The following is an 11,557-nucleotide window of genomic DNA, read 5'->3' on the forward strand; positions in this document are numbered from 1 at the left end:
AACAACAAGAAAAACTAGAAAAATTCCCGCGGAAATTTTGAATGGGACTGCTGACTCTTTGGTAATGAGCTGAACAGTTTAAAATTTAAACCACTGGAATCGCTCAAGAAATGTGGAAGTTAACCATAATCAACATCAACTAAAAGTATCTCACTGTCCCTGAACATGTATTTAAAAAAATGTAAATGAGCTGAACAGTTTAAAATTTAAATGACTGGAATCGGTCAAGAAATGTGGAAGTTAACCATAATCTAAAAATATGTCACTGTCACTTTAAGAGCACATACATTTTTGACTTGGAGCCGTCACGCGCCCCACATTGCATTGAGATCGCATGAGAGAAGCACCCCTTGTACAAAAGCCTCTCACGACTTAACGGTTGAAGATACAGATTCAAGAAATGGCTCGTTAGAACGGCAAGGGTTTGGGGAACACGAGCATGTTCTCATTTTCTTAATCGGATAAAAAATGACCAAATGAGAGCAGGTTGAAAACTTATGATTTATCAGAAATGGAGAGAGGAAGGCGCCTGAAATTAACATGTACAAGACAGGCGAATTAGTCCGACTTCTCTTGCTTAAGGTGAAAATAAAGGTACTAAATGACACCTTAGCCAAATAAAAGTTAGTTTGTCTGAAAGAAGACACTCGTGACTACAAAATGTGAGAATTTGACGTCTAGTGACAAAAGATCGTTGCCATGGTGACGAGTTGAAGTGACGTCACGCACCCACATTGCATTGAGATCGCATGAGAGAAGCACCCCTTGTACAAAAGCCTCTCACGACTTAACGGTTGAAGATACAGATTCAAGAAAGGGCTCGTTAGAACGGCAAGGGTTTGGGGAACACGAGCATGTTCTCCGAAATCCCTCATTGGCGCCGCTTCGCTACACCGTCGACACGCCACTCAACCCCCCCCCCCCCCCACGTCGACGACAGACGAGACAAAAGCCTTACTGTATATTGTAGCAACGAGAGATGTACACAATTGAGATTTAGAGCCTACTCAAACTTTTCTTAGTTTTTTTTTACTGCACATTAAAACTTTAATGTAACATCTGCTAGCTCTTTGCTAGCGCTAGCAGGTGCAGCTAGCATGTAGGCTACCATCTCTAGCACTTAACTTTTCCAATCTTGTTAAAACAGCAACATAACGTTCAAACACATCAAATACGTTTCAATACATCGCCAGTATTAACGTGATGTAGTTTAGGATGGGGAAAACTTGCAAAATCACACTTATTTAGCATTATTCACCAGACTACAAACAATTGCCTTGCAACTTACCTCAGACGAGATGAAATGGGAGGAGTAGGTTCTCGAGAAACTTCTAATTGGTGTCATTAAAGCGTCTCTCATTGGCCACAGCACAGACAAGCAGAAAACGAACCAATCAGGGAAAAGAGAGAAGACTAGATCCAACTATCATCAAGATTGGTTGCATTCCATTGAGATTGTATGACAGACGCACCCCTGGAACAAAAGCCTCTCACGACTTAACTCTTCAAGATACAGATTCAAGAAATGGCTTGTTAGAACGGCAAGGGTTTGGGGAACACGAGCATGTTGTAATTTTTTTAATCGGATGAAAAATGACCAAATGAGAGCAGGTTGAAAATGTATGATTTATCCGAAATGAAGAGGAAAAAAACACCCAAATTAACATGGAAGAGATTGGCGAGAGAGTCCAATTTCTCTTCGCTTAAAGGGAAAATAAAGGCACTAAATGACACCTTAGCCAAATAAAAGTTAGTTTGTCTGAAAGAAGACACTCGTGACTACAAAATGTGAGAATTTGACGTCTAGTGACAAAAGATTGTGGCAGTGGTGACGAGTTGAAGTGAAATTTTTTCTAATACATTATTTGGTTCCCGGCACTGGATGGCTAATTAGCCAACAGAGTGTGTGAGAAAGCTAATTCAGCTACTGTCTTTGAACCCGAACAGGGGGGGGGGGCTTTCATTCCTTAAAAAAGATTTCGACACTGAGCTAAAGATGGGACAAATTCCTACAAAATGAGCTAAAATTCGTATCGGTCGGATAACGTATGCGCGCGCAGCGTGTCTTGGAAAAAGGTGCTTGAAGTGTGATTTTTTTCCCATTCATTCCCAATGGGGAGTTAATTTGGGAGTTTTTTGGGAATAGCGTCGCCAAGGTAACTGGGAATTCTTAGAAAAATAATAGCGCAGCGAGTCAGATCGAGCCGCATCGTTTGATACCTCATTTGTGCCGGTGCGATGTACGGTACGGGCCGCATTTTAGCGGAAAAATCGTGGAATAATATATAATAATAACAACAAGAAAAATAAACCACTGTCCTAGGTAGAATAACAATATGTGCCTGCTTGCTTCGCAAAGCAGTCCCATAATAAACCACTGTCCTAGGTAGAATAACAATATGTGCCTGCTTGCTTCGCAAAGCAGTCCCATAATAAACCACTGTCCTAGGTAGAATAACAATATGTGCCTGCTTGCTTCGCAAAGCAGTCCCATAACTAGAAAAATTCCCGCGGAAATTTTGAGTGGGACTGCTGACTCTTTGGTAATGAGCTGAACAGTTTAAAATTTAAACCACTGGAATCGCTCAAGAAATGTGGAAGTTAACCATAATCAACATCAACTAAAAGTATCTTACTGTCCATAAAAAAATGTAAATGAGCTGAACAGTTTAAAATTTAAACCACTGGAATCGCTCAAGAAATGTGGAAGTTAACTATAATCAACATCAACTAAAAGTATCTTACTGTCTCTTTAAGAAACATGCACATTCACGCACGCACATTTGACTTGGAGCCGTCACGCGCCCCACATTCCATTGAGATCGCATGAGAGAAGCACCCCTTCAACAAAAGCCTCTCACGACTTAACGGTTGAAGATACAGATTCAAGAAATGGCTCGTTAGAACGGCAAGGGTTTGGGGAACACGAGCATGTTCTCATTTTCTTAATCGGATAAAAAATGACCAAATGAGAGCAGGTTGAAAACTTATGATTTATCAGAAATGGAGAGAGGAAGGCGCCTGAAATTAACATGTACAAGACAGGCGAATTAGTCCGACTTCTCTTGCTTAAGGTGAAAATAAAGGTACTAAATGACACCTTAGCCAAATAAAAGTTAGTTTGTCTGAAAGAAGACACTCGTGACTACAAAATGTGAGAATTTGACGTCTAGTGACAAAAGATTGTTGCCATGGTGACGAGTTGAAGTGACGTCACGCACCCACATTGCATTGAGATTGAATGAGAGACGCACACCTCAAAGAAGAGCCTCTCACGACTTAACGGTTGAAGATACAGATTCAAGAAATGGCTCGTTAGAACGGCAAGGGTTTGGGGAACACGAGCATGTTCTCATTTTTTTAATCGGATGAAAAATGACCAAATGAGAGCAGGTTGAAAACTTATGATTTATCAGAAATGAAGAGCGAAAGGCGCCTGAATTTAACATGGAAGAGATAGGCGAGTTCATCCGACTTGTCCTCGCATAAAGTGAAAATAAAGGTACTAAATGACACCTTAGCCAAATAAAAGTTAGTTTGTCTGAAAGAAGACACTCGTGACTACAAAATGTGAGAATTTGATGTCTAGTGAGCAAAGATTGTGGCCATGGTGATGAGTTGAAGTGAAACTTTTGGAAGTACATTTATTTGTTCCCGCCACTCTAAAGTTAATTGCTCCACTCTGGCACTTGCAATACACAACAATGGGAGAAGGCTATTTGTCTGCTGTTTGCTCACTGTCTTTTTACCCGCACAGAGGGGAGAGCTTACATTCCTTAAAAAAGATTTCGACACTGAGCTAAAGATGGGAAAAATTCCTACAAAATGAGCTAAAATTCGTATCGGTCGGATAACGTATGCGCGCGCAGCGTGTCTTGGAAAAAGGTGCTTGAAGTGTGATTTTTCCCCATTCATTCCCAATGGGGAGTTAATTTGGGAGTTTTTTGGGAATAGCGTCGCCAAGGTAACTGGGAATTCTTAGAAAAATAATAGCGCAGCGAGTCAGATCGAGCCGCATCGTTTGATACCTCATTTGTGCCGGTGCGATGTACGGTACGGGCCGCATTTTAGCGGAAAAATCGCTGGAATAATATATAATAATAATAACTAGAAAAATTCCCGCGGAAATTTTGAATGGGACTGCTGACTCTTTGGTAATGAGCTGAACAGTTTAAAATTTAAACCACTGGAATCGCTCAAGAAATGTGGAAGTTAACCATAATCAACATCAACTAAAAGTATCTCACTGTCCCTGAAAATGTATTTTAAAAAATGTAAATGAGCTGAACATTTTAAAATTTAAATGACTGGAATCGGTCAAGAAATGTGGAAGTTAACCATAATCTAAAAATATGTCACTGTCACTTTAAGAGCACATACATTTTTGACTTGGAGACGTCACGCGCCCCACATTCCATTGAGATCGCATGAGAGAAGCACCCCTTGTACAAAAGCCTCTCACGACTTAACGGTTGAAGATACAGATTCAAGAAATGGCTCGTTAGAACGGCAAGGGTTTGGGGAACACGAGCATGTTCTCATTTTCTTAATCGGATAAAAAAATGACCAAATGAGAGCAAGTTGAAAACTTATGATTTATCAGAAATGGAGAGAGGAAGGCGCCTGAAATTAACATGTACAAGACAGGCGAATTAGTCCGACTTCTCTTGCTTAAGGTGAAAATAAAGGTACTAAATGACACCTTAGTCAAATAAAAGTTAGTTTGTCTGAAAGAAGACACTCGTGACTACAAAATGTGAGAATTTGACGTCTAGTGACAAAAGATCGTTGCCATGGTGACGAGTTGAAGTGACGTCACGCACCCACATTGCATTGAGATAGAATGAGAGAAGCACCCCTTCAACAAAAGCCTCTCGCGACTTAACGGTTGAAGATACAGATTCAAGAAAGGGCTCGTTAGAACGGCAAGGGTTTGGGGAACACGAGCATGTTCTCATTTTTTTAATCGGATGAAAAATGACCAAATGAGAGCAGGTTGAAAACTTATGATTTATTCGAAATGAAGAGGAAGAAGTCGCCCAAATTAACATGGGAGAGATAGGCGAGAGAGTCCAACTTCTACTCGCTTAAAGGGAAAATAAAGGTACTAAATGACACCTTAACCAAATAAAAGTTAGTTTGTCTGAAAGAAGACACTCGTGACTACAAAATGTGAGAATTTGACGTCTAGTGACAAAAGATTGTGGCAGTGGTGACGAGTTGAAGTGAAATTTTTTCTAATACATTATTTGGTTCCCGGCACTGGATGGCTAATTAGCCAACAGAGTGTGTGAGAAAGCTAATTCAGCCACTGTCTTTGAACCCGAACAGGGGGGGGGGGCTTTCATTCCTTAAAAAAGATTTCGACACTGAGCTAAAGATGGGACAAATTCCTACAAAATGAGCTAAAATTCGTATCGGTCGGATAACGTATGCGCGCGCAGCGTGTCTTGGAAAAAGGTGCTTGAAGTGTGATTTTTTCCCATTCATTCCCAATGGGGAGTTAATTTGGGAGTTTTTTGGGAATAGCGTCGCCAAGGTAACTGGGAATTCTTAGAAAAATAATAGCGCAGCGAGTCAGATCGAGCCGCATCGTTTGATACCTCATTTGTGCCGGTGCGATGTAATATATAATAATAATATTAACAACAAAAATAAACCACTGTCCTAGGTAGAATAACAATATGTGCCTGCTTGCTTCGCAAGCAGCCGCTTCGCAGCTGCTGCTCCGCAAGCAGTCCCATAACTAGAAAAACACAACAAAAATAAACCACTGTCCTAGGTAGAATTACAATATGTGCCTGCTTGCTTCGCAAGCAGTCCCATAATAACAACAAGAAAAATAAACCACTGTCCTAGGTAGAATAACAATATGTGCCTGCTTGCTTCGCAAAGCAGTCCCATAATAAACCACTGTCCTAGGTAGAATACTAATATGTGCCTGCTTGCTTCGCAAGCAGTCCCATAATAATAACGACAAGAAAAATAAACCACTGTCCTAGGTAGAATACTAATATGTGCCTGCTTGCTTCGCAAGCAGTCCCATAATAAAAAATAAACCACTGTCCTAGGTAGGATAACAATATGTGCCTGCTTGCTTCGCCAGCGGAATGCAGGTTCGGTGGTTGCTGAGGCAAAAAGTCTGGCTTGGGAGGAGTTTATCGAGGCCATGAAAAACGGCTCCCGAACAGTCTCAAGGAAATTCTGGTCCACCATCCGGCATCTCAGGAAAGGAAAGGAAAGGAAAGCAGTGCACCATTAACACTGTCTATAATGGACATGGCTGCTGACTTCGACTCGGGACGTCGTAAGTCGGTGGGGAGAATACTTCAAAGTCCTCCTCAATTCCACTGACACGCTTTTTTCCTTTGATGAAGCAAAGTCTGGGTACTCTGAGGTGGGCTCTCCTATCTCTGGGGTCGAAGTCACTGAGGTGGTTGGAAAGCTCCTCGTGGCAAGGCGGAAGAGATCCGCCCGGAGTTCCTAAAGGCTCTAGATGTTGTTGGGGTGTGATGGTTGACACGTCTCTACAACATTGCATGGATATTGGGGACAGTGCTTTTGGATTGCAGACCGGAGGGTGTGTTCCAACTAGAGAGTGCTGGAAAGGAGGGTCCATCAGGAAGTCGAATCTCAGATTCAGGAAGAGCAGTGTGGTTTTCGTCCCGGCCAGCCGTAAAACAGTAGACCAGCTCTACACCCTCGGCAAGGTCCCTGAGGGTGCATGGGAGTTTGCCCAACCAGTCTACATGTGTTTTGTGCACTTGGAGAAGGCGTTCGACCGTGTCCCTCAGGGAGTCCTGTGGGGGGTGCTTGGGGAGCACAGGCTACGAAGCCCCCAAAGTGTTCGGTCCCTGTATGACCGGTGTCAGAGTTTGGGCCGCATTGCTGGCAGTCAGATTTGTTTCCAGTGAGGGTTGGACTCAGCCAAGGTTGCTCTTTGTCACCGATTCTGTTCATAACTTTTATGGACAGAATTTCTAGGCAGCTGAGGCATTGAGTGGGGTCTGGGGTCCACCTCTCACTGAAGCGGTTTACCGGTCGATCTACGTTCCTACCCTCACCTATGGTCACGAGCTGTGGGTCGTAACCGAAATAACAAGATCCCGGATACAAGTGGCTGAAAAGATTTTCCTCCGCAGGGTTTCCGGGCTCTCCCATAGAGATAAGGTGCGAAGCTCGGTCATCCGGGGGGCCTCAGAGGAGAGCCACTGCTCCTCCACGTTGATAGGGAGCCAGTAGAGGTGGCTCGAGTATCTGGTTCGAATGCCTTCTGGACACCCCCTTCATGAGTTGTTCCGAGCATGTCCCACCGGCAGGAGGCCCCAGGGACGACTCTCGATCTCTCACAGCTCTCCTGGGAATGTCTTCGAATCCTGCCGGAGGAGCTGATTGAAGTGGCTGGGGAAAGGGAAGTCTTGGCTTCCCTGCAAAAGCTGCTGCACCCGCGACCCGACCCTTGATAAGCGGCAGATAATGACAATTGGCGGGAGCGCTCAGGGCGTCTCAACTCTGAAATGCTTTGGACAACTGAGACAGACACACTACAAACACGCACCCGTCAACAGGAACACGCAACCGAGGGGCACAAAGGTGGAAGCGCAAGAACTGGGACGCGACCCACGCAGGAAACGGAAACAAAGCTGATGTGTGAAAACCAGAAAGTCGGAAGTTGCGCCTACTCTGTGGCATATACCCCATAAACATTGCAGTCATGCCTGTTGCTTTCAAATTTCATTGTATGTCAATACAATTTTTTTTTTATAAAAAAAAAAAAAAGCACATAGTGTCAAGTATAGTGTTTTCAAAATGTTTTTGAAAATGTGGGAACTATAGTTTAGAAACTTAATGTGATAGAGAAAAACTGAGATCAATTTTGGATTCTGCACCCAAATATTTATTAAAAACAGTCAGACTTAACAAAAATTGTAATTGCTGGTGTGCATGAAAATGTTTGTTTTTTGGAATTTATGAGAGTAGTGCGGATAAGTGGTTTTAGAGAATGGATGGATGGTTTAGGGTTATACTGACCCTATAATATAAATAAAGATAAGTATGAGTAACCCAAAAACAAACAAACATACATTAAGGAAATCAAATCCAAGCTACAAGACAAACTCTGTAACTAACTACTAATTACAGGTATTATCATCCGATTGGACTGCGAACCAGTCAGGTGATTCATTCAGGCAACTAAGCAGTGGCTGCTTCATACGTCATATGTCACGTGCATACAGAAATATGGAAGGATGCAAGGTCTGCTTGAAAATTCAGACTTTAATTTATTAAACATACTGAAAATAATCAAGCAAGCAATTATATATTGTTCATATTTTGTTGGTATTTTTTAAAACTACATAGCCTCCTACATAAGACCTTTCTGTTAAAGGTGATAAAGGATTTTCAAGGTTTTGGGGTGGACTCAGCCTTACACATAGAAGAAAAGTGAAATATATATTTTTTGAATAATCTTTATTCACCACTGTTTTGAAGTTAGTATTATTTTAGTTGTAAATAGTTCATATATTAGCATATCTGAACAGAAAAGCTGTACAATATGAATATATGAATCAATTTATTAGTGGCACCTATATTTTCGACACCCTCCCTTCTCACTAGGTCCACCTCCTCCGAGCCATGTCAAATGTCATTTTTCGTATATGCCGCGGGCCGCTTAGCAATGAATGCTGGGCCGCAAATGCCCCCCGGGCCGTAGCTTGGACACGTCAATTCTATGGAAATCTAGGACGGCTATGGAGTATATGCCATGGCGGAGGCGGGACTTCTGCCTTTCTGGTTTTACACATCAGCTTTATTTCTGGTTCCGGTTTGCAACGTTTGGCCACGGCACTTACGCCTTTGTGCCCCTCAGTTGCGCGTTCCTGTCAACGGTGCGAGTGTGTAGTGTGTCTGTCTCAGTTGTCAAAAGCATTTCAGAGAGTTGAGATGCCGCGCTCTTTTCGGGGGACACAGGGGTGGGAGTGCGAGTGTTGGAACGCGGCCAGCAGTGGCCGGAAACGGCGCTGATGTTTGAAAACCGGAAGTTGGGGGTCCGTGGCATCTACCCCATTATTTCGAAGCACGTATTATTGAAGCTTCAGTGTGAAACGCCCATACTCAAAATATTTACATTCTTACGTAACGTAGCTAAGTGGCGGGGACATAGTGCAGTCATTTAACTCTTTGACTGCCAGACGTTTTCAAAAACGGGTTGTCGCCAGTGCCAGCCGATTTAAGCATTTTGAGTGATCTTTCAAGGTCCACAGAAAATGTTGTGTTTGGACTATGGAAACACACATCCGACCAAATGAAAGATTGGACTCTCATCTTTCATCAGAAAAAAAAGTTTGTTTCTACCTTATTCCGTTCTTCAGTAATCAACAATAGAAAATGGTTACTTTCACCGAAATTCTCTGTTTTGAAACAAAAAAACGGAGAAAAAGAGCTTTTTGTGAAACGATGTTATTTCACCCCTCCGTGAGTCATCACCTTATCGTGGTGGAGGGGTTTACGTGTCCCAATGAGCCTGGGAGCTATGTTGTCCGGGGCTTCATGCCCCTGGTAGGGCCACCCAAGGCAAACAGGTCCTAGGTGAGGGACCAGACAAAGCATGGCTCAAACGACCCCAATGACGAACACAAACCTTGGACCTTCGTTTCCCTTGCCCGGACGCGGGTCACCGGGGCCCCCCTCTGGAGCTAGGCCTGGAGGTGGGGCTCGAAGGCGAGCGTCTGGTGGCCGGGCCTATACCCATGGGGACCGGCCGGGCACAGCCCGAAAAGGCAACATGGGTCCCCCTTCCCATGGGCTCACCACCGGTGGAAGGGGCCAAAGAGGTCAGGTGCGCAGTGAGTTGGGTGGCAGCCAAAGGCGGGGGCCTTGGCGGTCTGACCCCCGGCTACTGAAGCTAGCTCTGGGGACATGGAATGTCACCTCTCTGACAGGGAAGGAGCTCGAGCTGGTGTGCGAGGCTGAGAAGTTCCGACTAGATATAGTCGGACTCACCTCCACACACGGCTTGGGTTCTGGTACCAATCCTCTCGAGAGGGGCTGGACCCTCTTCCACTCTGGAGTTGCCCACGGTGAGAGGGGCAGAGCAGGTGTTGGCATACTCATTGCCCCCCAGCTAGCCGCCTGTACGTTGGGGTTTACCCCGGTGAATGAGAGGGTAGCCTCCCTCTGCTTTCGGGTGGGGGGACGGGTCATGACTGTTGTTTGTGCTTATGCACCGAACAGCAGCTCAGAGTACCCACCCTTTCTGGAGTCCTTGGAGGGTGTGCTGGAGAGCGCACCCCCTGGGGACTCCCTCGTTCTACTGGGGGACTTCAACGCTCACGTGGGTAATGACAGTGAGACCTGGAGGGGCGTGATTGGGAGGAATGGCCCCCCCGATCGAAACCCGAGTGGTGTTTTGTTATTGGACATCTGTGCTCGCCACGGACTGTCCATAACGAACACCATGTTCAAGCACAAGAGTGTCCAGATGTGCACCTGGCACCAGGACACCCTAGGCCGTAGTTCGATGATCGACTTTGTAGTCGTGTCATCGGACTTGCGGCCGTATGTGTTGGACACTCGGGTTAAGAGAGGGGCGGAGCTGTCAACTGATCACCACCTGGTGGTGTGTTGGCTCCGATGGCGGGGTAAGATGCCGGTCCGACCAGGCAGGCCCAAACGTACTGTGAGGGTCTGCTGGGAACGTCTGGCATAATCCCCTGTCAGAAAGAGTTTCAACGCCCATCTCCGGCAGAGCTTCTCCATTGTCCCGGGGGAGGCGGGGGACATTGAGTCTGAGTGGACCATGTTCCGCGCTTCAATTGTTGAGGCAGCCGATCGGAGCTGTGGCCGTAAGGTGGTTGGTGCCTGTCGTGGCGGCAATCCTCGAACCCGCTGGTGGACACCAGCGGTAAGGGATGCCGTCAAGCTGAAGAAGGAGTCCTATCGGGCCTTTTTGGCCTGTGGGACTCCGGAGGCTGCTGACGGGTACCGGCTGGCCAAGCGGAATGCGGCTTTGGCGGTCGCTGAGGCAAAAACTCGGACATGGGAGGAGTTCGGTGAGGCCATGGAAAACGACTTCCGGACAGCTTCGAGGAAATTCTGGTCCACCATCCGGCGTCTCAGGAGAGGAAAGCAGTGCACCGTTAACACTGTGTATAGTGGAGACGGAGTGCTGTTGACCTCGACTCGGGACGTCGTGAACCGGTGGGGAGAGTACTTCGAAGACCTCCTCAATTCCACCAACACGCCTTCCTTTGAGGAAGCAGGGTCTGGGGACTCTGAGGTGGGCTCCCCTATCTCTGGGGTCGAAGTCGCCGAGGTGGTTGGAAAGCTTCTCGGTGGCAGGGCCTCGGGGGTGGATGAGATCCGCCCGGAGTTCCTAAAAGCTCTGGATGTTGTGGGGCTGTCGTGGTTGACACGTCTCTGCAGCATCGCGTGGACATCGGGGACGGTGCCTCTGGATTGGCAGACCGGGGTGGTGGTTCCCCTTTTTAAGAAGGGGGACCGGAGGGTGTGTTCCAACTTTAGAGGGATCACACTCCTCAGCCTCCCAGGTAAG

The sequence above is a fragment of the Vanacampus margaritifer genome, chromosome 10 (genome assembly GCF_051991255.1).
Source record: "Vanacampus margaritifer isolate UIUO_Vmar chromosome 10, RoL_Vmar_1.0, whole genome shotgun sequence".
In the NCBI taxonomy this organism is placed as follows: domain Eukaryota; kingdom Metazoa; phylum Chordata; class Actinopteri; order Syngnathiformes; family Syngnathidae; genus Vanacampus; species Vanacampus margaritifer.